Source organism: Panthera onca, chromosome A2 (assembly GCF_046562875.1).
Source record: "Panthera onca isolate mPanOnc1 chromosome A2, mPanOnc1 haplotype 2, whole genome shotgun sequence".
NCBI classification, from domain to species: domain Eukaryota; kingdom Metazoa; phylum Chordata; class Mammalia; order Carnivora; family Felidae; genus Panthera; species Panthera onca.
Genome location: NC_138340.1, coordinates 95,196,965 through 95,223,106, shown reverse-complemented (window position 1 = coordinate 95,223,106; position 26,142 = coordinate 95,196,965). Strand labels below are relative to the sequence as shown.

Here is a 26,142-nt window from a genome sequence, read left to right as displayed (position 1 = left end):
CTCTGATTAATCTGAACAGAACCAAATCCATTCACTTTGTCTCATACAAACACATGCATCTCAACAGGACTTTAAGCTGCAGTTTAGACAAACTGCAGTATAGACCTCAACCATGCCCCCCATGTTTCTAGATTCAATAGCTGAAAAACTCCCATAAACTCATCAGGTCTATCTTAGAAAAACTTGATGGCTTTACTAGTCATTAGAGAAATGCAAATCAAAACCACAATGAAATATCACCCCACACCTATTCAGATGGCTACTATCAAAAAACCAGAAAAAAGCAAGTGTTGGTGAGGATATGGAGAAAGTGGAACATGTGTACTGTTGGTGGGAATGTAAAATGGTGCCAGTATTATGGAAAACAGTATGATGATTCCTCAAAAAATTAAAAACAAATTACTATATGATACAGCAATTCCACTTCTAGATGTATGTCCAAAAGAATTGAAAGCAGGACCTTGAAGAGATATTTGCACACCCACATTTATAGCAGTGTTATTCATAGTAGCCAAGAGAGGGAAGCGACCCAAATGTCTGTTGATGGAGGCATGAATAAACAAAATGTGGCATATATATACACAATGGAATATTATTCAGCTTTAAAAAGGAAGAATATCCTATCATATACTACAACATGGATGAATCTTTAGAACATTATGTTAAGTGAAATAAGCCAGTTACAAAAGACAAATAGTATATGATTCCACTTATATGAAATATTAAAGTAGTCAAGTTTATAGAAACAGAAAGTAGAAATGGTTGTTTCCAGGGGCAGTAGGGGAGGGAGAAATGGGGAACTGTTTAATGGGTATAGAGTTTCAGTTTGTAGGATGAAAAATTTCTAGAGATCTACTGCACAACAATGTAAATATACCTACCATTATTTAACTGTACACTTAAAAATGGTTAAGATGGTAAAAAAAATAGGTGTGTGTGTGCATGTATTTGTGTTTTACTGCAATTAAAAGGAACTCAAACCAGGTGGATTTCTCCTTCAATTTAGTTTCTATACTGCACCCATCACCCAACTTTTAACAATTATCAATTCATGATAAGATTAACAATTTATTCTTGTTTAATCTATATACCTATCTACTCCTGTATCCTTCATTATTTCAACATCATATAATTTTACCCATAAATCTGAGTATATATGTGCAAAAGATAAATATTTCTAAAAACTTTTATTATAATTTTATCTGTCAGCACAAAACCATCATCACATCTAAAAAAATTAATGATTTCTGGTTGCTGTGCCTAAGTATGGTCTTTTCTTTACATTACTTAAAATTTATATTGATTCTGTATCTTGATATATTTCTTTAGTCTTGGAAAATAATCAGACATTATCTCTTCAAGTTTTCTTTCTGCCCTATTCACTCTCTCCTTTCTTGTGCAACCCTAATTACAAGATTCTTAGAACTTCTCTCTGTATCATTTATGTCCCTTGCAAATCTTTTATGAAAAAAAAAAACCCAGAGAAACCTGAGTCTGAGAGTTCCTCTAAAATATATTTGGGAGGATAATGGACATAATTTAAAAATTTTTCCCACCATCTCCAGAAGCTGTTATGTTCTGATTCTGGGCTTTCCATCTTCAGGGTGTCATAAAGAGCCTTTATACGGAAGGCCTGAAAAAAGAACATGGATGAAAATGGGAGTTTTTTGACACCTGGAACAAAATCTCACCACTCAAGTTTTTGTTTTTGGAGACAGATGTAGGAGGAGAATGGCAGTACGGGCATGAAGGTGGCAGGAGGTTGGTGAAGAGGGCAGAGGATACAAACTGACAAGAAGGTGGGTTAGTTTTCAGAGACTGGAGTGGGGTGCCAATCTAGGCGACAGCTTTATGAGTACTGGGAGCCTGTCCCCCTTGTCCTCATAGTGAGGTTTTCTGATGGGGAGTTGAAGTGGGGCATGTTGATGCTATGAATAGCAAGCATTTATGACTATCTTAAATGCTGACTTATGGGGTACCTGGCTGGCTCAGTCAGTGGATTATGCAACTCTTGATTATGAGTTTGAGCCCTATGTTTGGTGTAGAACTCAATAATAATTTTAAAAAGTTAACTTAAGAGATCTCTGGTATAGAAGAATGGTGTGGCCCATCTTTGGATGGACTAGGAGACTTAAGCAATAAGCATTTCATGTGTGGCCGAGATGGCCTGACGATCAGGAGAGATTTACCCTATTCTCAGGGCACCACCCTGGAGGAAAAGGCAGTCTCCCAAATGTGAGCTGGAATATACTGATACCTCTGGCTGGTGGGGGCTGAGCAATACTTTTTCCAAGTGGAGCATACCCACTAACGTGATCTATCTTGCTCTTGGATGTTATAGAACAAATTCATACCTTGTTTTGTTATCCAGAACCTACTGTTATCATCCAGGTGTACTATTGTCTTTCTCAACTTAATCTACTTTTTTTTTTTAAAGATATAGAAAGTAAATTTAGGAGTGCTCTTTTATCCCTTGACTTCCTTTGTTAGCAGCTATACTAATCTTTAGGAAACTTCAAAAGGATGTATAGGAACAAAGGGAAAAAAAAATCAAGACTCCTATTCTGAAGTGCAGTAGACCAGAAGGAAGAAAGAAACCTTGACAGAAGCAACAGGTAGTAGCAATCAAAGGTGAATTAGACAGAATAATCCTCAGGGCAAAAGAAAGGAATGATGTTGCATAGGCTAGATCAAAGAGTGGGGCCTGAGGTGTATGCTGGCAAGAGACTTTCATCTATTCTTTACCAATTAGACTATCCCACACATTTACCCATCACCCCCAGTCTCTGTCTTCACCTCCTGTCTGTGATTCATCTATTATGCTAGAACCCTGACCCCAAATAACAGTGGCCATTGCTGGTGGCTTGTATTTAGGGCAAGAAAGTCTAACTCCTATTGCCCAACAGGGAGGGAGGTCTGCAAGAAGAATTAAAGAGGGTGTTACTGAAGCTGTGTCAAAGGCATGAAAACGCAGAACTCTCAGTGAATTTTCTCATTGAAATATTGTGCATAGTTTTATAGTATTATTTAGTACAGGTGTCTTATGATACTGTTAAACTGTTAACACAACTATAAGATGTGTAAAACAGGCTTTTATGGCCTATTCTAAGCATCTAACCACTGAGTATACCATTGTTTCTTTTTAAAAAATTTTTTTATTTATTTTTGAGAGAGAGAGATAGAGCACAAGTGGGGGAGGGGCAGAGAGGGATGGAGACACAGAATCTGAAGCAGTCTCCAGGCTCTGAGATGTTAGCACAGAGCCCAACGTGGGGCTCAAACCCACAAACAGTGAGATCATGACCTGAGCCGGAAGTCAGATGCTTAATCTACAGAGCTACCCAGGTGCCCCTATACCATTGTTTCTATGGTATTTTAGAATTCTATGGTATTCTATGGAATATTGAAAATGCTTTCAAAATCCCACAACATACTGAAAAAGAACCTTTGGAAACAATCTGTTTGCAAATTGGATTGGCCTGCCTGGGTTAAAGAGGCTCACCCTGCTTCTCAGCTTTAATGTCTATCCCAGTACAAAGAAGACAATGTCTTATAGTGACAGACAAGCCACCTACTCTGAGTTTAAATAAAGATAAAGATTGGTTCCTTGTAGCAGAGCCTGTCTGATTTAAGACAGGCCATATTTAATGAAATATGGCATTAAATGGGCCTGCTTTAAAAGAAAGTTTGTACAAAGTTCTGTAATATTATCAAACCATCTGTATTTACTTTTGTCTGAAAGCAAAAGTTTCATTCTTAGTTTGGGTCAAAAATAGCATTGCTCATTGTGAAAAAGGGTGTGACTATCACCAAGTAAAAAGTAAATAAAAATGGGGTTTTATTCTTTTACTGGTTGCCTTTTCAATGGAGAATAAATTAAATATGTAGAGTCAAAAGTGAGGTAAAGAAGCGGTGGTTGATAGTTTAGTCCTGGTTTATGTAACACTTGTTTTTCTTTTACATGAACACATTATACCATCTATCAGGACAAATTAATATGTCTTGGGCCTTTAAAAACTAAAAAAAAATAATTTTAATGGTTCCAATAACAGCTCCAGATGAATGCTGGAAAACAGATACTCCAAACTGTCGAATAGCATATGTATTACTTGGCTCTGTTATAACTGAAAGTAAATGCTGCTTTTGTGTGAAGTCTCCTTGACTGCCAGAGGAAGAACTGTAACACATTTATTGAGAACAAAATTGGAATGGGAATGAGACATGTTATAACAGAATGGTACCTAATTCCCTCTTGCTACTTGGACTGAATTAAAATAATAAATCATTAGGACAATAAAGGGTTCTTGGTTAAAAGAAGGAATAATTTAATTAAAGAGAGTATTTTTAAATGGCAAGTTCATACATATATCAACTGTGGTATGAGGATCTTATTTGAAAAATAAGATTTTTTCTTATCATGTGTGGAAATAGATTTAGATCCCATATAACTGTGTGTGTTAAATGGAATAAATATCAAACAAACTTCAGAGACCAATTTAACTGTGGCATGCATTTACATGAAAGGGCAGTTCCTACTTGCTGTTTACTGCAGGTGAGGGGCTTCAGGATGCAGTCCTGTGTTTGAAAAGGATGAATCATGCCATTATCTATTGCAATTAATTGCTAATGTTTGTGAAAACCACAGCATGTTGCAAAGCAGGACTGAGTAATCCTTGATGACCTTTTGTGCTATCAAAGCTTTATCAATTAGAAGCCCTTGATTGTAAATTCAGAGAACACTCAGTGAGTGCCATCAAAGAAAAACTATACTTGGCTTCTTATGCAATCTATTTTGCAGGGTGGGGGGTGTTCCTTTTCCTCTAAACTGAATCCTCTCTAGGGTACTGTTTCCAAATCCACAAAGTGAAGCATATTCAAAATGTTTTCCAACTTCAAGGAGTATTGTGGTTTTTATAAGCAATAGTGAGAATTATAGAAAAATAGTGGTTATATTTTCCTGATAAATGCCTTTCTTCTTGAGGCCCCCGCACTGGCTGCCTAACTTCCTCCTTACTCTTTCCCCCATCTATTATATTTTGTTTATTCTGGGCTTGTATGACCTTTCAAAAACGTTGTTAAATGCTTCTAAATCGTTAATTAAAGCCCTTATTTTACTAATACTTTTCACTGTGAGTTAGTCTTAAAATAGTTGTTCGTTCTCATTCACTGATCTCCAGATAGGATTTTTCAGTTCTTACTCTCCCTCATGCTACTGCGGTTTTGGACATTGTTTAATTCCTCCTTTTTGAAATTCTCTGCTCTTGTGTCTTCTATGACCACATTGTCCTGGCTCTTCTTCTGTTTACTTTGTCCTTTTTCTTCTTTTTAAAGCTGACTTATCTTTTTTATATTCTCCAGTTTGATCATTCCCAAAGGCTAAGGCCTCAGCTTTTTTTTCCTCCTCTACTGTCTCAGCAATCTACTCCAACTATTTTCCAGGCTCCAGGTCTGCATTTCCTACTGCTGTTGAACATCTCTACCATCTACATCAAAAGCATCCAAAATCAAATTCACAATCTTCCTCTTCCCAGATTCAGGATCCTAAATTGTTACCTAAATTACATCTCCTTACCAATTTCTCTTGAGGGATTACTGCTACTGAGTCCTCATGTTGGCACTAAGTTATAGTTCTTTCTCCTACCTCCTGCTAGCATGGGCTAGTCTACAAGAATGCACTTTTGGTTTGGTTTCTATTTATAATTGCTGAGGAGTTTATGGATCAGTGGGGTAGTTCTGGTCTCAGCTGGCCTCATTCGTGAGTCTGTGGTCAGGTACGGGTTGAGTAGATGGCTCTGCTGACCTAGCTTGGGCCCACTCACATGTTTTGATGTCTGCTAGCTATAGTTTGGTCTTTTATCTTGTTATCTTTGTGCTCAAAAGGCAGCCCAGGCTTGTCCTCATGGCAGAGACAAGGTTGTAAACCTCTGACAACTCATCTGAACTAGAGTGAGAGGCCTGGTGGCCTATTCGTTCAAAGCAATAGGAAATGGAGTGAGGGAAATGGCCCCTGGATAAGAGCTGGTATGGAAGGCATGACAGATGCTGAGAGGAGTGATAAAGCTGCGGAGACTAACTCTGCAGTGGCAGCCCTCAGTGAGGAAGCAGAGCAAGTTAAGAGTCTGTACACATAGGTGGGAGCTGACAGAGCATGGCACACAATTCAGTGTGCATTGAATATATTGATAGCATAATTAATGGCCTTCCTGTATTGTGAGCCTTCTCAGCATGACTTTGCAGCTTTTTCCATGCAGAGGAGGAAACTATTCCACCACCCCTTGAATCTGGGCTTGCTTGGTCAATACAATATACATAAAACCATAAAATCTCTGCACCTACGTCTTAAAAGCCTTAAGGCCTTAAAAGGCTTCCCTTTCTCTATTCCCACTGAAAGGTGAATTGCTTTTGCTGAATGCTAAGTAGTTAGTCACTATGGAATGTTCACTCATTTGATCACAGCTATATCAATATTACTCTGAAAAACAAAAAGGATATATACTGAAAATGACTATATAGAGAAACAGATTTTTAAAAAGTTAGTTTACTTTGAGAGAGAGAGGGAGAGAGAGAGAGAGAGAGAACGCGCGCGCACACACAGGTGCCCTCAAGTGGGGAAGAAGCAGAGAGAGAGAGGGAGGGAGAGAATCCCAAGCAGGCTCTGCTGTCAGTGCAGAGCCTGACATGGGGCTCGATCCCATGGACCTTGTGATCATGACCTGAGCCAAAATCAAGAGTCAGCTCAACCAACTGAGCCACCCAAGTGCCACAGAAAGATTTTTTTTAAAGACCCTGACTGAATTATTTAGTTATATTGGTGTCCTCCTAACCCCCTCAGTTGGGAGCTCTTTTAGTTCTTCAACTGAGCCATGTTTTTCTGCTTCAGGGTCTGTTCCTCATGCTAGGCTCCTGATAAAATGTCATCTTTTCATAATATCTCCCCTAAACACTCTATCTAAAGTTGGTTTCACTGTTTTAATTTTTTTTCTATTTTTAGTTCTTTGTTTTTATAATTCATAATTGATAATTATTTTGTTTTTTTTTTTCTCTTTTAGTCTCTCTAGTTAAACTGTAAGATCCATGAGGATCTAGTGTATGACACATATTAGGGACTTAAATAAATATTTGTTGAATGAATCAATAACTTGGAGGGAGGGGACTACCTCCTACCCCTACCTTGGGGTAGGGGACTAAACTGGGTCTGGGGGTGGTCAGACAGAGCTCAAGGTCAGTCTATCTGAAAACCCCAAGGCTAGTGGTTAACAGTCAAAATATAGTATCCAAAGGAGAGTGATTGATGAGATTCAGTTTGGACTGTTATCTAAGGGGTCTTTTCTGGTGAGTTAAGAAAAGGCAGTAGGAGTCTGTGGGGTGGTGGGATAGTCTTACTCATACTTTTATGGGATACTCATATGCAGATGGTAGTATCCTAGTTGTCCTACTCGGAACTACCTTAAGTTGTTATTGGTCCTCAGTCAGTGTCTAGGGGAATAGGCTAGAAGGCCTAAAGAGGCTAGGCATGTTGCTGTCAGTCATCTCCCTCCATTAGGGTAAGAAGGGACATGGGTTTAGGGCCAAGTTTAGGACATGGGTTTAATTCAGTTATTTTCATTCAAAGTAATAGAAGCTCTCAAGTCTTCAAATAAGGTAAAGGAATTTCAGCTGAGTGGGAGAAACTCACAGAAGCCTGGGACAACCTAAGCCTCATAAGAAAGCAGAAACCACACTACAAGAGAGTCTCAATGAAGCTGGAACAAAATTTCAGGTGGCTCTTTGGATCTCAGTATCAGGAGTTCACAGATCTTTAGACCAGGTCTCTGCCTTTAATATAAGTCAGCAATTCTCTGTGCCTCTTCTTTTTTGATGTTATCTCCCTTTCTCCACTTCTAACTTGCTCCTTTTCTTCAACAGTTCTTAAGTCTGAGTCAGACTCATCCATGGAGCTTTAAAAATTATCTTAGTCAGTTCAGGCTACTATAACAAAGCAAACAAAATGGATGCCTCATAAACAACAGAAATTTATTTCTTACAGCTCTGGAGGCTTGAAGTCCAAGATCAGGGTGCTGGCATGATGGAGTTCTGGTAATGACTCTCTTCTGGCTTCTTTTGTAAGGATACTAATCCCATTCATGAGCGCTCTGCTCTCATGACCTAATCACCACCCAAAGGCCTCATTTTCTAATACCATCACCTTGAGGGTTAATATTTCAAAATATAAATGTTGGGGGGAGACATTTATTTATTTATTTATTTATTTTTAACGTTTATTTATTTTTGAGACAGAGAGAGACAGAGCATGAACGGGGGAGGGTGAGAGAGAGGGAGACACAGAATCTGAAACAGGCTCCAGGCTCTGAGCTGTCAGCACAGAGCCCAACGTGGGGCTCGAACCCACGGACAGAGAGATCATGACCTGAGCCGAGGTCGGCCGCTTAACCGACTGAGCCACCCAGGCGCTCCGACAGACATTTAATCTATAGCAAATATATACATCTAATCCCATCTCTGTAGATTCTGACACAGAACATAAGCTGAATAAAGATAAGGGTTTTATTTGTTTTCCTCACACCTGTAACCTGTGCCTAGAGCAGTGCTTGGCACATAGTAGATGTTCAAAAAAATATATGTTGGGTAAATAACAGTCTATAGGATGGGGCCCAGATGATTGAGTTTTTAAGTTTCTTAAGTCATTTTGATGTGTGGTCAGGTTGACAACTACCATAGTATACTTGGTTTCTCTTATCTACCTTACAGATTCATCTTCAGAATGTCATGGCTTGTCATGTCATGTTCATGGCTTCTGCTGTATTTCATGGCTTTTTTCTCTGCATCATTTCAGTTTCATATCTCTTTACTAACGGCCTATTTCTCTGTATTTTGCAATTCACTATTAATAAGAGTGATTGGTCTAGCTGATCTCTGAATAGATTTCCCACATCGGAGGCCTGTACAGTTAGCTTGCAGATTGGATGCCCTTGCTTCTCTCTAGCCTAATTACTTGTAGCCAAGAAGGAGAGAAATAGAAAGAACAGAACCACGTGGTATAAAACACAGCAGCCTAATAGACTGTAGGTGTGGCAGGTAATATGATTGGGTTGTCTAGTACAGAAGGCTTAGTTGTATCTCCATATTTTTACTAATTATAATTAATGGATTAAATATCTTTGAGTGCCGTACGTACCAGGTGTTGAGCGCCTTACATGTCGGGCACAGGAAATAGTAAGCAAGAGAAACATGTAGTCTTCTCTCATTGAGCTTATTCTGTGATAGGAAGGACAGGCAATTAATAAAGCCATTAAAACATAGGATGATATAAAAGAAAATTGGATAAGTTGGACCCCATAAAAATTGAAATCTTTTGTTTTTCAAAAGACCCTTAGAAGAGAGTGAAAAGGTAAGTTTTTGCCTGGGAGAAAATATTTTCAAAACATATATTTAATAAAGGACTTGTACCAGAATATACAGAGGACATTTTAACACAATAATAAAAAGTCAACCTAATACAAAAGTGGGAGAAATATTTGAACAAATACTTTACTAACAAAGACATATGAATGTCACATAAACATATGAAAAGACGTTCAACACCATTAGTCATTAGAGAAATGCAAATCAAAACCACAGTGTGATACTGTGCAGCGACTTGAGTAGCTAAAATTAAAATGACTGACTACACCAAGTGTTGTCAAGAAGACAGAACAACTGGACCTCTCATATATTGGTGGGAATGCAAAATGAAACAGCCACTTTGGAAAGCAATTTGGCAGTTTCTTATAAAGTTAAACATATATTTACCATATGATCCAGCAATTCTACTTGGAGGTCTTTGCCTAGGAAAAATGAAAATATATGTCCAAAGACTTGTAAGTAAATATTTATAGCACCTTTATTCACAATGTCTCCAAACTGGAAGCAAACATTTTGGAAACAACAGGTTAATAGATAAACAAACTGGTATATCTATGTGAAGGAATTCTACACAGCAATTAAAAAAAAAGGAATGAACTACTCTTATATGAAACAAGGATGAATTTCATTCAGAAGTATTCCATTAAGTGAAAGAAGCCAGCCACAAATGACTGCCTATGTGTGCATGTATGATTCTATTTATGTTTATGGAAAAGCAAAACTACAATGGCAGAGCAGATCAGTGGTTAATCTGAAGGCAGAGGTGTTGTGGGGAGGACTGACTAGGAAAAGCACAACGGAATTTTTGGGCTAATAGAAATATTCTATATCTTGATTGTGGTGGTTGTTACACAATTGATACATTTGTTAAAATGTATTAAATTATACACTTAAATTGGCTAATTTAATTGTACATAAATTATACCTCAACTAAGCTGAGTTTTAAAAAAGAAAAATGAAGTGTAATAAATGCTTGGATTGGGAGAGGCATGATGCTCTGGGAACACCATATAGGTCACTTCACAATCCAGGAGAGTCTGAGGGGGATTTTCATGGGATGATCTACTTACTCTCAACATGAGTAGGAATATGCCAAGCGCACAGGGCTAGGTGAAAGGGAAGAGGGTTCTACAGAGTCAGCAGCAGAGGCTCAGAGGTAGGAGAAAACAAGAGACTTCAGAGATGTTAGTGAAGGAGGAAGGAGGAACACTGAGTGTAGAAAGGTAGGATGGGGAAAGTAAGGACTTTTAAAGTCATGTTAAGTTTGGATTTTATCCTAAGAGTGACTGACGTGTTGTAAACCCTTCTTATGACAGAATTATACGATGTTATTTCTGATTTGTAAGAATGTCTCTGTCTGCTGTGTGAATGGGTTGGATGGGAAGACCTTGATCAAGAGGACATCAGATGATAGTGCCACAAATTGGGGGAGTTACGAGGGGGATGGACAGAGGTGGGTGGATTTCAGAAATATTTAGGAAGCAGAATTTCGTGCGGGAGTTGAGGGTGAAGGAAGAGCCATCAAAAATGGTTCTAGGTTTCTAGTTTAAATAATTGGGTATGTGGTGGTGCCATTCACTGAAATAAAGAATAAAGGAGCCAGAAAAGGTTTGGGGGAAAATTCATGACTTTAGCTTTGTACATGTTGTTTTGAGGTGCCTGGGAAGCATTGATGCTGTGTTTAGAGGTGGTTGGATATATATATCTGTTGCTTAGAAGACAGATCTCGGCTGCAGAAATATATATGTCATTTCCATGCAGGTGGTAATTTAAATCATGGAACTGATAACTGAGGAGATGGATGAGTAGGTGAGGAAAAAAGAAGCCCACGGCACAATCCCAAGAAATTCCTATGCTTAAGGGAGAGGTAGGAGGAAAATTAGGAGAGCACTGTATTATGAAAGCCACTAGAAGGAGTGAATGGTCAACAATATCAAATGGAATTGCTTCATTAAAGAATTTGGTGACTTTTAAGGTTCTTGATTAATATGTATTATGGAATTTTTGAGAGATGGACTTACAGTAAAAGATGAATCACTGTTATGCAACCATTAAGAAGAAAAAGAAAGTAACTAGTTTGATGGCCTGTGAAAAGGCAGGGCATTTCCTACACAGATGGAAGAACTGAGAGTTTTCTATCATTTTGTTTTGTCCTCCCTTTGGATTTTCCTCACCCGTTAGAGACTTTTAGAACACTAAACATTAAAGAGCTTCCAGAAATCCCCTTATATACATTCTGGGTGGAGAAACTTGCATCAGATATTCCCTTATTTACAAAACTATGAGCAAGAACCTACTTTTTCAATGTTTGCTTAATAAGTACTATCCACCTTAATTCCCCTGTTCCTTTTGGTCTCTTTCACTCCTCGAATGGGTGTGACTAGCTTGAAGAGATCAATGGGAAAAGGTTTTTGATCCCCCTACCTTAAGCAAGAAGTGTTTGTTGAGCGGGCAAGAGTATCAGTCACTGATGCACAGAGAAATTGTTTTTAAGTGAGTTCCAGTTGCTTTCAAATTGATCTTTTTTTAACATTTTATTTTATTTTTTGAGAGACAGAGAGAGAGAGAGCATGGGCAGGGGAGGAACAGACAGAGAGGGAGAAACAGAATCCAAAGCAGGCTCCAGGCTCTGAGCTGTCAGCACAGAGCCTGATGCAGGACTCGAACCCACGATTGCCAAATCATGACCTGAGCCAAAGTTCGATGCTCAACCGAGCCACCCAGACACCCCTGATTCCTTTTTTTAAAGTTTACTTCTTTATTTTGACAGACAGAGAAAGAGTGGGGGAGGGACAGAAGAAGAGAGAGAGAGAATCCCAAGCAGGTTCCACACTGTCAGCACAGAGGCTGATGTGAGGCTCCAACTCACAAACTGTGAGATTATGACCTGAGCTGAAATCAAGAGTTGGAGACTTAACTGACTGAGCCACCCAGGCACCCCCGAATTGATCTTATTATCATGGTCAGCTTTAGAGGTCCATTGGAGAATGCTGGAACAAAAGTGTCCACTTCTCCAGATGCCATCTTTCCCTTTCCTTTTTTGTAATTGCCTTCTCCCCCCAAAAAAGGATGATATAGAAAGCTTTTGAAGAGCTGGAGTTAGAACTGTTAAAGATTCAATAGAAGAATATTTTTAAGGAGCCAACTGAAGGTCATGGCTATAAGAGCTCAGATAGAAGAGCCTGGGAAATGGCTATAGGGCCCTTACTAAATCATGGTTCTAACCAATGACAATTTCTGTTGTCATTTCTCTGTTCAGGAAGGATGGGGGAGGACTTCCAAGCTATCTGTGCCAGTTATAAGTTTATTGTCTTTGAGCTCCAAATTTAGTTTTCAATACATGCTTGGGATAATGGACTGGACTCTTTAAGCATTTCTCTGTCACAGTGAGGATGATGTTAAGCTTCATCAGTAAAGATTGTCCAATGGACACCACAGGAGGACAAGAGCTTCTCTTCCTGGTTTCATGTGCTACATTTTACTTTTCTTTGCTCCTGCTTTGAGGTCTGTGTTTATTAACTATCTACTGGTGCACTACCCCAAATATGCCCCAGAATGTGTAGTCCATTGGTGACTTTGCAGGCCTGGCCTGGACCTGGTGACTATCTTGCTTCAACCCTCCCAAGGTGGACACTTGTGTGCTCAGATCTAATGCTGGCAGTGGATCCTGATTTCTTTTGTGTGTCTTCCTTGCTTGCTTGTACTCCAGAATGTTGTTTCCTATAACTGTCTCACTATGGATACCACATGCTCCAGACCTTGTACCAGCAGTAATGCCCTGATTCCCTGTGTGTGCTCATCCACCAGCTTTGACTTGCTTACTCCCTGGAGGGTTATTTCTTGCTGTGCAGTGACTGTGGATCAACTCTGGCCTGGCCAATTAGCAAACATCTCCCCTATCCAGTGGACTGAAACCATACCTTCTTCAATGAGGTTTTTCACCCCAGTGTTGCAGGCCCTCTGTCCACATTTGGAGGCCCTCTGTCCAAATTTCTTCTTTCTTATGTATTCTTCCCCAACCATAATGTTCTCTTTAGAGTTCTCTTACATCTTTATAGTTACTTCTCTATCATAGTTAAATAATTTTTTAATGCTAAACTTACTATGTGGTTTCTGTCTTCTGATTACATGCAGACTGATACACTATCTTTTCCTTTATCTATTATACATACATTTCTAAGATTAGTCAATCAACAGCTCAGCTCTTATTTAAAACTCAAACCAACTCACCCCAAACCCCCAACCAAAACACCCCAAACCCAAAAAACAACAGCAATCCTTGAGTGATTTGGCATTACATAGCATTCAAGACCCTCCATGTTCTGGCTGCTGCCTGCCTTTACAATCTTATTTTCTACTCTTTCTAGAATAACCAAGGCAAGTAGCACTGTGCAGTACAGAAAGTCCACTTATAGGTTTGACTTTAAGCTCTACTACTTATTACTAAGCAGACAAAGGCATGTTCTTAGGTGCCCTTGAGTTTTAGTTTACTCAGAATATGTGGAAATGCTTTGTAAACTAGAAGGAAATGAATTATTTGTAGAAAGAAAAGCTTCCAAGCTGGTGAGAAATTCAACCTATTCAAAATTCAAACCTCTTGGGAGAGGTATTCCTATTCCATGAGAATTTGATGAAGGGTTGTAGGGCCTTAAGTTTGTAATAAAAGATGAAGGACCCTACTACTTGTGTAGAAAAGAAGCAGATTTCCCTGATTGCTCATAGATTGGACTCATCTTTGTTGGGCATCAGGCCAGCCTGTGGATTTTTTTTTATCAGCAGGTGGTTCTTCTGAATTCCTCATTATCTTGGATACATAACGCTGGGGCAAAAAAGCCAATTCTAGGAGAACTTGAAACATGAATATAAAAGGCATTTAAAATTTTCTGTTAAAAAATGTCCTTAGGGAAGAAATATAGTGTTCCTTCTTCTGTGGCCTGAAGAGAAAGGTGAGTTCAACAGAGGGTAAAAATAAAGAGAAGTAGCCATTCCAGTCTTGCTTAGACAAAACCTTCATTATCTAACCTTTCTATAGCTCTTTGTAATTTCCAAAGACCTTTACAAATGCATTTTTCTTCCAAGTAACAAGTCTCTGATCAAAGCAGGTTAGTATTCATCTTTCCATTTTCTAGATGAGAAGAAAAGAGTTCCAGAGAAGTGAAGTCACTTTCACAGGTCCCAGGATGAGTCAAAGTTAGAATGAGGTTTTGAACCTTTGCCACAGAGTTCTTGGCTTAATTACTCTGCAACGTGTTATTTCCTGTCTTGACTAAAGCTCTACAAATTGGTTAAAAAAATTCTTAATCTAAGAAGCCAAGTCCAGAATTCTGAATAGAGGAACCTCTGTGGGAAGTCTTGAGGTTTTATTAAAACTGAGATTCCTCTGGGCCACCCTGCTTAGAGGGATGTGGAGAAGAGCAGATGTGGTTCATCGACTTCAGAGATGGAAGTCCTAGATTTCAGATGAGGTGCTCCCTCAGGTTTCCTGGGGATTATGGTTGTATCTCTTTATAGAAGAAATCTCAAAGTGATGTTTGTAGGATTGGCATCTGAGAAGGTGGTTTAGCTCAGCAGTTGAGATTTGTGTCCAGTTCTCATGTACCCAGTCAGCTCTTCATGTTTTTGAGTTCTTTTTTCTCAGGGGAGAAACTGGCCAGTCTCCAATTTGTAGAATTCTAATTTAGGTTATATATTTATTTGCATTGTGAGTCTATTTCAGATTTGATGTAAGATTGCTGACTAGTACATTGCCAAATACCCTATAGGTACCTCAATAAATATTTATTAATGTTAATCATGAGAACGATCTTTTTCAATATTTACATTTGAAATATGTACTCTACCAATACAGCAACAGGGAAAACTTTCAGGATAATTACATTTTGCATTTATATGCAGTGATTTTCTTCCCAGAGCCTCAAATTTTGGCAGAAACATGATTATGGTATTTTTTTCCTCAACCTTAAGTTATTGGCAAACGTTAGTCCTATTTTACAGATGAGGAGTGTAAAAAGGAAAAGAGAGTGATTTGCAAAGAGTCTCACAGTGAATTGAAGCGAAGTAGAGAATGAAAATTTAGGTCTGTGTTTCCAAATTTCAGTAAAAACAGCCTAGTTCTGAAAATTAAAATGATGGTAAAGAAGTTATAATGGGGCATGACTAGTTCACTTGCATGGAACTATCCTCCTGACTAAAATTTAATTTTGAAAGACAAAATTTTCTTTTGACTCTACCTGTAGATTATAGCCTCTACTGGCAGTTGGAGGCTATTTTTTTCCCCACTGAATTTAACCTGTGATTGTTTATTCCTGATGATTCAGACAGCAATATTACTTATTTATATTATTGCTATCTATTTTTTTCAAATCAACCCACTCAATATGTAGTTTATCCAATATTTTGCTCTTTAATATATAGATTCACACTGCAGTAGTTGAAGGGGCACCTGGGTAGCTCAGTTGGTTAAGCGTCCAACTTTGGCTCAGGTCATGATCTCAAGGTCCGTGAGTTTGAGTCCTGCATCAGGCTCTGTGCTGACTCGTCAGAGCCTGGAGCCTGCTTCAGATTCTGTATCTCCCTCTCTCTCTGGCCCTCCCCTGCTCATGCTTTCTCTCTCTCTCTCTCTCTCTCTCTCAAAAATAAATAAACACTAAAATAAATAAATAAATAAATAAATAAATAAATAAATAAATAAATAAATAAATAAAAAAACAGTAGTTGAGGTATGAATAGCTATTAATATTTCCTTTTTTTCATTTCAATATAATTTATTGTCAAATTGGCTTCCATACAACACCCAGTGCTCATCCCAACAAGTTCCTTCCTCAATGCCCATCACCCACTTTCCCCTCTCCCCCACCTCCCATCAACCCTCAGTTTGTTCTCTGTATTTAAGAATCTCTTATGGGGGCGCCTGGGTGGCTCAGTCCGTTAAGCGGCCGACCTCGGCCCAGGTCATGATCTCGCGGTCTGTGAGTTCGAGCCCCGCATCGGGCTCTGTGCTGACAGCTCAGAGCCTGGAGCCTGTTTCAGATTCTGTGTCTCCCTCTCTCTGACCCTCCCCCGTTCATGCTTTGTCTCTCTCTGTCTCAAAAATAAATAAACGCTTAAAAAAAAAAAAACATTAAAAAAAAAAAAAAAGAATCTCTTATGGTTTGCCTCCCTCCCTCTCTGTAACTTTTTCCCCCTCCCCCATGGTCTTGTGTTAAGTTTTTCAAGATCCACATATGAGTGAAAACATATGGTATCTGTCTTTCTCTGACTGACTTCATTAATACTTCTCTTAATCAAAGTGGAAAATGGCTTTAGTAGTTATTTTAGAAATAAGTTCAGTAGATATTTTAGAAACATACTACCAGTTGTTCTTTTTTTTTTTTTTGAGTAATCTCTACACCCAACGTGGGGCTCAAACTCATGACTCTGAGATCAAGTGTCAGATGTTCTATTGACTGAGCCAGCCAAGTGCCCCTACCTAGTTAATTTTATAGCTTCATGTATGAATAACATGAATAACTGGTGTATATATATACATATGTACATATATATATATATATACATATGTATATATATATACACATATATATACATGTGTATATGTATATATATATACACACATATATATACATATGTATATGTATATATATATATATATTTAAAAATAACAGAAAAAAATGCATTTTGTAGCAATTTTTCTTTTTTTAATGTTTATTTGTTTATTTTGAGAGAGAGAGAGAGAGAGAAAGAGAGAGAATGAATGAACATGTGCAAGTGGGGGAGGCGCAGAGAGAGAAGGAGACAATCTCAAGCAGGCTCCACACTGTCAGCACAGAGCCGGATGCAGGGCTCGATCCCACAAACAGCGAGATCATGACCTGAGTCGAAACCAAGAGTTGCCTGCTTAACTGACTAACTGAGCCACCTAGGCGCCTCCGTAGCATTTTTTCTTGTTAAAATTCTGTAAAACATCTTACAGTATTAACTATTTTTATTACTTGTTTTAAATGGTATTTCTTAACAGGTAATTTATAATTCACCTGCATCAGAGTTACCAGAGATATCTATTAAAATTCAAAGCCCAGGGTCTTACCCCAAATCTACTGAACATGACTGTTAACACTGGAGTCCAGAAACCTGCATTTTAAATCTGCTTTTTTAGGTGATTTTTACAAACTGCTAGGTAACTTAGCATCGCTTCAACGTGAGAGGACAGACACATGGGGACCGAGTCAAGGGAGATGAGCAAGGACATGAAGGGTATGATATGCTGTGGTATTTGGATCTTATCCTGGAGGTAACAGAGACTTAAAATAGGCAGCCACATAAATTTACTGAGTTCATTTGTGTTACTTTTATAAAGTATTTATTTGGGGAGTTAATCTTACTATCAAGAAAGATGGGTGAGGCTAAACACACATAGGCTTGCATTCTTATATAAGGTTATTTTGAAGGATACCAGATATATATAATTTATTTCTCACTCTCCTGGTATTAATGGTTCCAAGTTTTTCACCTGTGAATGACAAGCAATATAAACAACTATTATTTCCTCTTATGATTCATGTAAAAATTAATGTATGAAAAAAGAAACTCAAGGATCAAACTGGTAATATTGATAATATACATTTACAATTACAAAACCATTGATAACTATAAATGCCATCGTTATGCTAATAAAATGGGAAACAGTCCTGAAGCATCTGGCTCAAGGTTGGTATACTTTTTTTTTTTTTTTTTAAGTTTATTTATTTATTTTGAGAGAATCAGAGACAGCAGGAGATAGGGAGGGGCAGAGAAAGAATCCCAAGAAGGCTCTGCACTGTCAGTGAAGAGCTGGACGCGGGGATCAAACCCATGAACTATGAGATTATGACCCAAACTGAAACCAAGACTCAGACACTCAACCAAGTGAGCCACCCAGGCACCCCAAGGCTCGTATATTTTATAGGGTCCACCTGTGTAGCAATTTGTACTGGCTTGAGTGTATTTGCAATTATATGTGCCTCCTGCATTAATAAAAATATAATTGTGGTAGTTAGGTTAGTCTGCTAAAACAAACAACCCAAAACGTGGGTCAACACAATGAAAGATTGTCTCTCACTCATGTCACAGCTAATGCAGGTTCCCAGGCATGGATTGGAGCTTTGCTCCATGCAGGGACCCAGGACTTTTTCAATGAATTATTTCTCCATCTTCAAAGGCCGTGAAATCTAGTCTGCATCCAGCATTCAGACAAGGTAGAGAAAGACTGTAGAGAAGTTGCACATGCTCTTTACCACCTCACTGGAGGTGACATACATCATCTCCTCCCCCACGGTCCCCTGGTGAGAACCAGTCATGATTCCACTGAGCTGCAAGGGATTTGGGAGCTGTGGTCTTCCTTTATTGAGAAAGAAGAGAACAGAGCCAGTTTCTGCCACAGTAGACTATTCTTCCAGATCACTCAATATCAGAGATGTACTAGTGAAGAGGAACTGCTCAAATAAATAGACTAACATACTATAGATATTTCCCAACTTATGTATAATCCGTATAGTCAGGCATTCATTGAAGGCAATTATCTCAATGATGTAGAAGGTCCAGGGAAGTCTTTATCAAACTTTATAGACTATACTTCAATAAGAAATGTATTTTACATGGTGACTCATTACCAGTGTACATGTAACAATATAAAAATGTCATACCTGTTGTTAAGGAAACAATAACGCTTACTATATGTGGTATACTCTGGTATTTTCTATCTTGTTTTCTACAGTTTCATTCTATCCTGTGGTCTTGACTGTCTCAAGAGTAGGCTCATCTATAGTCTCGGGGGGTTCCATTCCATCTTTGGCAGTCTCTGCTTCTGAGGGGAGATGCCCAGAGCAGTTTGAGTCCAGGTTCCTGACATGTAGATGATTCTCACTGCAGTCTTTTAGACACTCCAAAGACCATTATCACTTGTGATCACCTCTGTTTTCTTTCTTTCCTCTTACTGATAAGGTTGTTGGATTTCTCAAATAAAAATACATGATTTTCAGTGAAATTTGAATTTCAGACAATGAATAATTTTTTGGTATAACAATGTCTCATGCAATATTTGGGACATACTTACACTAAAAAATTATTCGTTGAAATCTAAAGTAACTGGGTGTCCTATATTTTATCTGGCAATCCTGCCACTGCTACTTATCTCTTTTGGTTGCTGATAATAAGGAAATCAGGCAGGCATTAGATACCGGCTATAGGGACAGGAGGGGAGAGGCTGAGAGTTTGGGGCCTATTTTGTAGTGAGCCAGGAGGAAGAGAGAAGTTTTAGTCAAAGTCAGTGGAAGGTAGCAGGGAAATGGGTAGTTGGTGATGGGGTGACACTGACCTGAAAAAGTGAAGGGATTGGCAAGGAAATGAGCATGTGCAAGGTGTGTTCCTGTAGTCTTACAGTGGCAGGAAGTCCTGGCCTACCAAAGCCTTTATCCCTTTATCTGTAACTCTTGAGATCCCATCATTCTTCTTCAATTTCCCCTGTTGTCACCTGAGCTGTGTTGGAGGCTTTCTTTCAGGTGACAAACTACCAATAGGAACTTGGAGCATAGGTAAGGAGGGGGTAGTTCAATAATAAGGTGCCTTAGCAAGTATTGGAGAAGGAGAGGGAGTATTTATTCTTTGAATCCTTAGTTGAAATAATGCATGACTTTTCCATATGAAGGTGGTCTTAAATAGTGGTATTTTCTTTGGAAACCACTCTGCAAGAAATTCTCTAGAAGCTCACTAAAATGCAGATTTCTAGGCCCTGCACATATATTTGCACTTAGTAGATGTAGGGTAAGGCTGTGGATTTTCTTTCTTTCCTTCTTTCTTATCTTAACTTTTTATTTAAGCTCCAGTTAGTTAACAGAGAGTGTAATATTAGTTTCAGGTGTACAGTATAGTGATTCAACACTTCTATATATCACCCGGTGCTCATCACAACAAGTACACTCCTCAACCTCCTCCATATTTATTTTTTACAAGTTCCCAGAACATCAACTTGGAATATATTGTAATGAAGTATAGTATAGCATGGTCTAGTCTAGTCTAGTGTAGTTTAGTATTATATAAGAGTATATAGTGTTAATAAATTACAGTACTATAGGCATAAATTTAGTTATGATTTGTAAGTTTTCTGCAGATCTTTTATTTTTATGTATTTTTTTATATGAATGCTTTCATAGTTTCAAACTACGTAACAAAGGACTTTTGGAACAGAGTCCCTTCCCAAATTGGAGACGTGGCTAATACAAGTGCCATCTAGTGGCCAAAGTAGTTTTAACTAGATTTTGCTAAAAAATAGTTAAAATGCTAGGGAATTTTATTTTGCTATCTCACCAGCCTGAGGACTAGCCCTAGGACATGAAAGTTACATGTTATTGTAAATTCTGCTGGGAGTGGCCTCAGCTATATTGAAGTTCCTGCAGCACAGATAAAGTTCTGTTTTCCCCATTTCTGAAGCAGGCACCTGGTATAGGGGGGCTTGGGCCACAAAGCTCCTCTGCTTATTCCCCGAGGTCACTTATTAAGGGGTTGTAGAGTACTTGATATTAATTCATTCCTTATTCAATCAGTCATTCAACATCGAACCAACATTTATTTATTTATTTGTTTGTTTGTTTATTTATTCAGTGCCAACTAGGTTTAAAAGACTGTGCTAGGTGATAAAAGATTAATCAGACTGGATTTCTATTCTTTCTAGGGCTTAATGTCTAATAGTGAACATATATATGCCTTAAATGAAAGTAGTTTCGTGAGATTTAGAAAGGTGAACCAGATATTGTCCTAATCTTAAGGAACATATGGTCAACAGAAGAAAGAGGAAATTCCCAGGACTGCTCTAGGTGCAGCCTTTGGGGAGATAAGACATGTACCCACAAAACAGGGAATAACGGCAGGCATTAGCTGAACTGTATGCTCCAGGGCTCCATCCACAAGTTCTCCAACAAGGCAGAAATGGCCTCTCTCAGCTCAGCACTCCATGCCTTCCCTACTTAGCTCTGCACATTTTGGAAACAACAGACAATGGTTGATATCTGTATCAACAACAGATTAACTGTTTTTCACACCCATGGTTATCAATTGCAATATAGCAGCTTTACAAAAAAGAAGAAAAACAAAAGCTGGCCCTGTCACTGTAGTTGGCATTCAAGTCACTAATTTGTCTTAAAACTTTTACATAGATTTCAGCTAGCTTATACAGCTAATAAATCCAAATGAAAAAATTCTGGTTGTGACTATTTCTTGGTTAATTTTGATGATGAAAAAAAATGATACCACAAGTTGAATAACAAAAAAAAGCTTGTATTTGAATTTAGCTATGGTGAACTAATAGCAATCCCTCAAGTCCTTTCCATTATAGCATTGTTAAATTGGGTAGAGTTTTCCAGAATTCCCCCTCCCATTTTCCTCCTTCAGGGTTATGATTAATTTTATTGACTTAATCTCAAACTGATATTTTACAGTTAATCCTTTCAGACATTCAGAGACAGATTTCATTTTAATGGTTTAAATTTGAAGAGTTTTTCAGTGCTTTGCTGGGATGCTGTTCTGAGTGCTCAGATGGAAGAAGGAACTTAAAAATGATTTATAAAGCAGGTAATATCTGTGACATTCATATTATCTACTAAAGTCTACAAGGGGAAAACTGATCTTGCATTTTTTTCCTTCAAAAAAAATTCCCAAACCACTACTCAATTAAAATCTCTAACTCAACACCCCATTACAAAATATTATAATGTATTAATAATATAGGTCTATATAATTCTGTCTTTAAAAATAGATATAAGAAAACATTTTGAATGACTTATGGTATAATAAAATTTGGTATATTTATATATTGGTAAAATATCCTATTAATATATATATACATTTTGCATTACTTAGACATGCCATTAACATTGACTAACATGAAGGCAAACTTCAGATACTTAAAAAGCACTTTTGTAGGAAGGTAAGCAGTACTGATTAATGCGAGTGGGATTTATGAAAATTTCATGGGCCTTATATAATTTTTGTGAGTCTTATGATTTTCTAAAAAAAGAAAAAGCAGCTTTGAGTTACAAGCCATTATTTCTGAGATATCTGCTGAGAATGGACTGCAACAGTTCCTTTTTTTCTGGGCAAAGGAAACTGCACACAGATGCTCCTGTGAGGCACAGCATTGGTCACAGCTGCACTACCCTGGCAGGGTAAGATTATTTTTGTGATTCTCCAACTTCTTTTTTGCCAATAAAATACAAATTTGGATTCAAGTGTTCTCTGCTAATGACTACAGAAACAACAACCTGACATAAACTAGCAAGCCAATATGTAAGGTTTAGGCACACCTCCCTTAATAAAGATGCTCTATTCTTTCATTCATTCATTCATTCATTCACTCATTCATTCCTTCAACAAATACTTATTAAGCACCCACTATATATCAAGTACTGTTCTAGGTACTGGGGTTTCAACAGTGGATAAAATAGGCCACCATCCTGGCCCATGGGCTCAAGCTTATATTCTAGTGGGTGGATATAGAAAATAAACAAAACAAAGAAGTAAACCATAGTGTGCAGATGGTGATAAGTGCTATGGAGAAAAATAAAGGAGGAAAAGGGTAGAGGAAGTTCTAGGATGAAGGACAGAATTCAAATTTAAACACAATAGCCAGAGAAGACCTCATTGAGAGCAAAGACAAAAGTGGCAAAGGAGTGAGCCATATAAATATATCTGGGGAAAGAGTGTTGTAGGCAGAGAAAACAGTAAGTGCCATGCCTCTGAAGTAGAAGAATGCTTGATGTGCTAGCTGAATAACAAGGAGGACAGTAAGGCAAGAGCAGTAAATGCAGTAGAGGATATAAGGGATGAGGTCAGGGAGGTAATGGGGCCATATCTCGTAGGGCTTTGTAAATCATTGTAATGACTTTTATGAGGGAGAAGAGCTACTGGAAGGTTGTGAGCAGAGAAATAACATTTGATTTATGTTTTAAAAGAATGACAACAGGTCCTTCACTGAACTAGGAATCAAGGTCATCAACTTAGAGTGAGAATAAAGGTGAGGGTGCTGGAAGAGATAATTATGCAGTTTCCTAGGAGGGTGGGATAATGATTTGATTAGAGAAATATAGTATGATTACTAGGGAGCACAGAGGGCCCGCTTGGGGTTAGTGGTCATGAATTTAAAGTGGGATCAGTCAGCCATGTGGAGCAGGCAGAGTAGGATTTAATGAGGGTTGAGGTTTTGCCAAGTGACGAAGAGAAGGGAGGATGGGGAAAGAGAGTTGAGAGTCACGCAAAGGCATGATTTAGTGATTGATTCTGGAATTTAGACTGGGAAGTGAGTACATGAGGGGAAAGGATGGTGAAAAGGTGGTAGGCTCAGTGGACTGAAAGTGTCATGCTGCAGGACTGTTGGGCATAGGACAGAGTGAGCTGGTCAGAGAAGGATATACTTGAACTTAAGGCCATAGGACAGAAAGCAGTTTCACTGATGGTGTGGCAAGGTTGAATTTCTCAAATATGGAATGAAAATGCCAAAGAGAAATGTTTATTACAATTGGATCCCTTTTGAATCATGCCATTCTCTCTAGATTTTTCTCCCCCAAACATGTGAGATTTTAGAGAACTAGCAGAAGATATCCACAATGGCTGACTTAGAAGTTTAGGTACTCAAGGGCGCCTGGGTGGCTCAGTCAGTTAAGTGTCCAACTTCAGCTCAGGTCATGATCACGTGGTTTGTGAGTTTGAGCCCTGTGTCAGGCTCCATGCTGACAGCTCAGAGCCTGGAGCCTGCTTCAGATTCTGTGTCTCCCTCTCTCTCTGCCCCTCACCCGCTCATGCTATCTCTCTCTCTCTCTCTCTCTCTTTCAAAAATAAACATAAAAAAAAAAGTTTAGGTACTCAGTTTGAAGATTTCGTTAAGAAGTTACAACCTAGCAGAATTCATCTAAGATTATTTGCTTAAACCTAGCCAAAAAACCTAAACAAACTAAAAACTAAAGAAGACTGAGATCAAGGAGACAAGATAGCCCTGTTCAGTTAGAAATATTCAAAGAACAAATGAACATCACATTTATATTTTCCATTGTCCCAGGCACTGGCTGTACAGTAGGAAAACACTTGTGAATTATAGCACACTAATGGTAAAATCAAAACACAAGATTACTAAATAAATACTTGCCATTGGAATACTCATCTCATTTACAAAATCATGCTGTTTCTCCATTGATTCTGAAGAGGGACTATTAGACTCTAAGCACATAAAACTTGAAAGAAGTGTAAACATAAATTATTTAGTGCTTTTTCTTAAAGAGCACTATCTAGTGCTCTTTAATTCTTTCAGATTAAAATGCCAACATTTGGAATTTCATAACATACACATGGTAGGCTGCTTGAGTCAAAATTACATCAGGATGTATAAGGATCTTGTAAGTTAAATTGGAATGAGGATTTGAAGACATCTGCATTTTTTTGTTATTGTTGTTTTCCATAAGACTTTCTAGATACAGAAGATGTAAAAAAAACCTGACACTTTAAGCTCTGCAGGTGGTGAAATATCAAGTATAATTAACTATGCAATTATTCTGAAGAAAGAAATTAAAATGACTTACATAAAAACTTAAAAAAAGGGCAAGCCCACAACAAATATAGATTGTTGTTTTATAGTGTCCAAAATTCAAACGCTTAAATTTTTTTTGTTTTGTTACAGACTGAAATGTAGATAGAAATATATATATATATATATATATATATATATATATATATATATTATATATATACGAGAGAATTAAATTAAACTGGCTTAAACAACTAGTGTAAGTCTGTATATTTTATTTTATTAAAAATTTTTTTTAATGTTTACTTATTCTTGAGAGAGAGAGAGAGAGAGAGAGACAGAGTGCAAGCAGGGAGGGGCAGAGAGAGAGACACAGAATCTGAAGCTGGCCTGAGCTGTCAGCAGAGAGCCTGATGCAGGGCTCAAACCCATGAACCTTGAGATCATGACTTGAGCCAAAGTCAGATGCCCAACTGACTGAGCCACGCAGACACCTGGTATTTTCTTCTTCTTATAAGGACACTAGTCATCTTGGATTAGGGCTCATCCTAATGACCTCACCTAAAAGAGTGAGTTGCAAAGGTGGAAAAAGCATATGGCTTTTGGCTTAATAAACCAGAAGTGTGTCTTACTGGGTACTAGAGCATGGCACTATAGTCAGCACTGGAAAAGAGAAATGGGAGAGAAGGGATCATGAGAAGTGTTTATTGTGGAACAAAAATCGTTTGGCCAGGGAGCAAAATCTCATCATGTTGGAACAGAAGGGACTGAGTAAACCATTCTGTTTATAGATAAGGCAGCTGAGGTTCAGAAAGAAACCCTGGGACTTCTGAGTACTAATGAAAAAAACATCTGAGTTATTTGATAGGGCAATAGATTTGTTTTCCCTCATCCTGGGACTAAGGGGAATTTCATAACACTATTACTACTCCCTAAGAGGGTATTGGATTGTAGACAAACCAAGAATTTCTATATGCTTCTTTTATTGAGGATGTTGCTGATCAGAGAGTTGAGTATTAGCCTCTCTGGGGTAAGAGTCTCCTCTCAGACAACTTCTAGAAAAATTTGGCTATGTTTTGCAAATAAGGATGGAGAAATGGAAACCCATGTTGTTACCTCCCCAGGGTCATCATTAACCAAACCAGCTGGCTGACAAGCCTGTGGCTATGGAAACCAAAATTACTGAGGAAAGATGGATTATC

General features: G+C 38.2%; 1 long non-coding RNA gene across 2 annotated transcripts in view; it reads right to left on the bottom strand.

Annotated features, from left to right (window-relative positions):
* Positions 1-1,494: 1,494 nt before the first annotated feature.
* The window catches only part of LOC132679879 (uncharacterized), a 297,655-nt gene continuing 273,007 nt past the window's right edge, over positions 1,495-26,142 (bottom strand). For both annotated transcript variants that reach the window (XR_013553995.1, XR_013553997.1), the window contains one exon: positions 1,495-1,633. This is a non-coding gene — a long non-coding RNA (uncharacterized LOC132679879). The remainder of the gene's footprint in view (positions 1,634-26,142) is intronic.